A 6,000-nucleotide genomic window follows, 5' to 3' on the forward strand; every position below is an offset into this window, starting at 1 on the left:
AAACAAGCACACAAAACACACACACACACACACACACACACACACACACACACACACAACCAAGGCTTTATGTTGTCTACCTTCCTATGTCCAAATGCTGGTGAAGTTTCTCTCTCTCTCTCTCTCTCTCTCTCTCTCTCTCTCTCTCTCTCTCTCTCTCTCTCATTTCTCTCCCTCCTTCCCTCCTTCCCTCCATCCCTCCCTCCCTCCCTCTCTCTGTCCTTCTGAATGTAAATAAGTAAAATGCTTTACGAGATTTCTGTGTGCAACCATATGTCTCTACATCTATATGTACTTCTCCAGTCTCTCCCTTTTGGCAAATTTTCTTCTGCCCCCCCCATTCTAGATTGTTTTTGTTATTTTATTATTTTTATTGTTACTATTATCAGTTTTAGATTTCTGTTTCTTTTCTAATGAATGTGAGGGGGAAAGATATGTATTTTTGGTGACTTAGAATTCAGGAGGATCTGGGATTTTCCATAGAAGAAACCATAAGTAAAATATATTGTATAAAATACATTTATCTCTTTTCAATAAAAATGACAGAAAGATACAATATGAGTATTGTAGAAATGATGCTTATAATCTAATTTAAGATTTTATACAGGAGTTAATTCAGAGTAGTGGGATCAACACTTTAGAATCTTACAGTCCACCACCCAAGGTCAGGTAACCCTGGGATATGAAGCCACTATATTGACCACGTCCCAGTCCTTAGTTATTTATAGTTATACATGTGATTAGAATGAGTCTCAGAATTTTGAATGGTTAAAACTATGAATCTGACAGAGCATTCTTTTTTTTTTCTTCTGTGTCCTCTGAACAGAATGTTTGAGGATGTTACCAATGCCTAGATATTGTGAACAACTTGTAACATCCTCAAGGACACTGTCTCTACCTTTATAGAACAATGATTAAGTAATGGATCCAGGGGGTAGGGTGGTGTACTTTTATATTCTATAAGGATAAGTCTGAACTCCACAATGTAGAAAATAATCTGTATGTATATGATATTACAAGTTTAGTTAAAGTTTTTTACTGGTTAATATTGTCTAGGCACAATGGCCTTGGCATAGTATACAATATATATTGAGAAATATGACTTAGATTCAGTGTTTCATGAAGTGCCTCTGACCAGGTGATGCTGAGAGAATTATGAAACAATGCAGTAGATGATAAGGAAAGAAGGACCAACACCATGAAACTCAACTCAAAGATTACCACATGACCATGAAAGCATAACTTGCTCCCTATATAGTCTGGAAATGAGATGGAAGCCATATCTTTTAGGATGTGAACTCTCTGACTTCTCAGAGCCCCAGTTCTCTGAACAAAAATCATCTTGAACTGTCAATTCCTATCCCTGCTTACCTGTGACGTGAGTCAGCATGAATTATTGTATTATACTTACAAGAGTAAAGAAGAACTAGTCATTTTTCATCTTAAAATTATGTATTTATTTTAGTAATTTAATAAAATGTTTAAAACCAAAATCACTAAACTTCTCTATCAGTATTGACATCATGGCTCAGTAGATGTCTTATGGTTTCCATACTGTGAAGAGACATCATAACTATGGCAACTCTTCTAAAGCAAAATGTTTAATTGGGACTTGCTAACAATTGTGAAGGTTAGTTCCATCATCATCATGGCAGGAAGCATGGCATGGTGCACAGTCATGAAACGGGAACTGTAGGTGGCAAGAACTCTACATCTTGATTCACAGGCAGCAGAATGAGACTCTATGCCACACTTGGAGTAGCTTGAGCACAGGAGACATCCAAGCCTGCTCCCACAGTGGCACACTTTTTCAACAAACCCATACCTACTCCAACAAGATCACATCTCTTAATAGTGCAACTTCGTATGGGCCAAGCATTAATCAGCAGATGTATATGGGGCAACACATATTCAAACCGCTACCGAGGGTAAATAAAAACACCTGCCAAAAATCCTGACAAAGTGAGTTTGAATCTTGGAATATGCACAGTGACAGAGAAGACTAAGATTTTCAAGTTGCCTTTAGACCTTCATATTTTGCCACACACCAACCCACACCCAAACAAACACACATAGAAAATATTTAAATTTTAATATTTAATAGAAAATATTTAAATATTTAAATATTTTAAAGTTCTATAATAATTTAATTCAAACAAATACTCTATTTGGCTTAAGATTGAAATCTATATGACAGATAAAGAACATGGGCCCAATTGTAAAGATTATGTACAATAGTGTGTGCCTGTCTTGCATGTTATAGAGCATTTGATAAGGATTTTCATTGCTCAAGTTTTTCATTCTGTTTTATTATAAGAAAAAAATTCACTATAAGGCCAAGTTAGATCATTGTCCTCTTTTGTACAGCAATATATTTGTGATGGCTCTGTGAAGTTTCTAAGTGATTTTATGGACTTACTATGGTCCATGTGTTTGTGCCTCTTTAAGTTCAGGTACTTCCACCTAACACCAAGTCAATGTGTTAACAAATGGGTACCTCAAGAGAAAATATAAACTTGAAATCTGTGTTGTGACTGGGATTTTTATTCTTACAAATGTGCTCTAAGGCAACCTGTTCTCTGTTACCATGTAGGGTATACCAGTAGAAGATTCTGATTGGTCAGACTTTCATCTGCATGACAAAAAACTAACATAAACAACTGAAGAGTGGAAGCAATCATTTGGTTTTTAGATTCAGAAGCTGCATTTCACTGCAGCCACCACCTGCCATTGTTTTCAGATCACATGATATAGAGATTGATGGTATGAATTCTCTGAGTGAGTAGAGCTTGTTGCCTACACATGGTAGACATGAAACAGACAGATATAGTATTGAACCAGGACTCCAAAGACAAAGTAAAAGATTACTGGAATCAGTACTAAAAATTTCAGTGGTACTACCTAGGGACCCAGCTATACCACTCCTGGGCATACACCCAAAAGATGCTTAAACGTATAACAAGGACACATGCCCTTCTCTGTTCATAGCAGCCTTATTTATAATAGCCAGCAGCTAGAAAGAACCCATATATCCTTCAACAGAGGAATTGACACAGAAAATGTGGTACACTTACACAATGGAAGTATTGCTCAGCTATTAAAAACAATGACTACATGAAATTCCTAGGAAAATGGATGGAACTAGAAAATATCATCCTGAGTAAGGTAAGCCAGTCACAAAAGAAAACACATATTATGCACTCACTGATAAGTGGATATTAGCCCAAAAGCTTGGAATACCTAGGAAAAAAATTACAGATCATATGAAGCTCAAGAAGGAATACCAAAATGTGCATGCTTCATTTTTTTCTTAGAAGGGAGAACAAAATACTCATGGGAGGCAATACATGGGCAAAGAATGAAGCAGGGACTTAAGAAAAGGTCATCCAGAGACTCTCCCATCTGGTGATCCATCCCATATGCAGGTACCAAAACCATTCACTATTGCTGATGCCAAGAAATATTTGCTGACAGGAGCCAGACATGGCTTTCTCCTAAGAGGCTCTGCCACAGCCCTACTGATTCAGATGAGGATGGATGCAGGGCTGAACATGGGGACCTTAATGGAGGAGTTAGAGAAAAGACTGAAGGAGGTAAAGGCATTTGCAACCCCATAAGAAGAACAACACTATCAAACAATCAGGCCCTACCAGAGCTCCCAGGGAATAAACCACCAATCAATGGGTACACTTGGAGGGACCAATGATTCCAGTTATATATGTAGCACAGGATATCATTGTTCAGTATCAATAGGAGGAAAAGCCCTTGGTCCTGTGAGGGCTTGTTTTCCCCAATGTACCGTAATGTCAAGGGGTTGTGGTTGAAGTGGATGGGTGGGAGTGGGAGCATCCTCATAGAAGCTGGGGGTAGGGAGGTGGTACGGAAGAGGGGGGGAAAGGTGATACATTTGAAATGTAAATACATAAAATATACAAGAAAAAAACTTAAAAACATTTCCATGTGAACAGAGGTCTCAAAACTCATGACTTTTTGTGCTTGCCTGGGAAAAAGAATTGATGCAGTCATGTTGCAGCTATTTTTGTTGGCACAGTTCTTTTTTTGTTGTTGTTGTTCTTTTTTTTTTTTTAACTTGAGTATTTCTTATTTACATTTCGAGTGTTATTCCCTTTCCTGGTATCCGGGCAAACATTCCCTAATCCCTCCCCCCCCTTCTTTATGGGTGTTCCTGTCCCCATCCTACCCCATTGCCACCTCCCCCAACAATCACGCTCACTGGGGGTTCAGTCTTAGCAGGACCAAGGGCTTCCCCTTCCACAGTTGATCTTATTAGAATATTCATTGCTACCTATGAGGTCAGAGTCCAGGGTCAGTCCATGTATACTCTTTAGGTAGTGGCTTGGTCCCTGGAAGTGCTGGTTGCTTGGCATTGTTGCTCATAAGGGGTCTCGAGCTCCTTCAAGCTCTTCGGGTTCTTTCTTTGATTCCTTCAACGGGGGTCCCTTTCTCAGTTCAGTGGTTTGCTACTGGCATTCGCCTCTGTATTTGCTGTATTCTGGCTGTGTCTCTCAGGAGCGATCTACATCCGGCTCCTGTCGGCCTGTACTTCTTTGCTTCATCCATCTTGTCTAATTGGATGGCTATATATGTATGGGCCACATGTGGGGCAGGCTCTGAATGGGTGTTCCTTCTGCCTCTGTTTTAATCTTTGCCTCCCTATCCCTGCCAAGGGTATTCTTGTTTTCCTTTTAAAGAAGGAGTGAAGCATTCGCATTTTGATCATCCTTCTTGAGTTTCATGTGTTCTAGGCATCTAGGGTAATTTAAGCATTTGGGCTAATAGCCACTTATCAATGAGTGCATACCATGTGTGTTTTTCTGTGATTGGGTTACCTCACTCAGGATGATATTTTCCAGGTCCAACCATTTGCTTACGAATTTCATAAAGTCATTGTTTTTGATAGCTGAGTAATATTACATTGTGTAGATGTACCACATTTTCTGTATCCATTCCTCTGTTGAAGGGCATCTGGGTTCTTTCCAACTTCTGGCTATTATAAATAAGCCTGCGATGAACATAGTGGAGCACGTGACTTTTTTATATGTTGGGGCATCTTTTGGGTATATGCCCAAGAGAGGTATAGCTGAATCCTCAGGCAGCTCAATGTCCAATTTTATGAGGAACCTCCAGACTGATTTCCAGAATGATTTTACCAGTCTGCAATCCCACCAACAATGGAGGAGTGTTCCTCTTTCTCCACATCCTCGCCAGCATTTATTGTCACCTGAGTTTTTGACCTTAGCCATTCTCACTTTTGTGAGGTGAAATCTCAGGGTTGTTTTGATTTGCATTTCCCTTATGACTAAAGATGATAAACATTTCTTTAGGTGTTTCTCAGCCATTCGGCATTCCTCAGCTGTGAATTCTATGTTTAGCTCTGAACCCTAATTTTTAATAGGGTTATTTGACTCCCTGCAGTCTAACTTCTTGAGTTCTTTGTATATTTTGGATATAAGGCCTCTATCTGTTGTAGGATTGGTAAAAATCTTTTCCCAATCAGTTGGTTGCCGTTTTGTCCTAACCACAGTATCCTTTGCCTTACAGAAGCTTTGCAGTTTTATGAGATCCCATTTGTCGATTCTTGATCTTAGAGCATAAGCCATTGGTGTTTTGTTCAGGAAATTTTTTCCAGTGCCCATGTGTTCCAGATGCTTACCTAGTTTTTCTTCTATTAGTTTGAGTGTATATGGTTTGATGTGGAGGTCCCTTATCCACTTGGACTTAAGCTTTGTATAGGGCGATAAGCATGGATCGATTTGCATTCTTCTACATGTTGACCTCCAGTTGAACCAGCACCATTTGCTGAAAATGTTATCTTTTTTCCATTCGATGGTTTTGGTTCCTTTGTCAAAAATCAAGTGACCATAGGTGTGTGGGTTCATTTCTGGGTTTTCAATTCTGTTCCATTGGTCTATCTGTCTGTCTCTATACCAATACCATGCAGTTTTTATCACTATTGCTCTGTAATACTGCTTGAGTTCG

The sequence above is a fragment of the Rattus rattus genome, chromosome 1 (genome assembly GCF_011064425.1).
Source record: "Rattus rattus isolate New Zealand chromosome 1, Rrattus_CSIRO_v1, whole genome shotgun sequence".
NCBI lineage: Eukaryota > Metazoa > Chordata > Mammalia > Rodentia > Muridae > Rattus > Rattus rattus.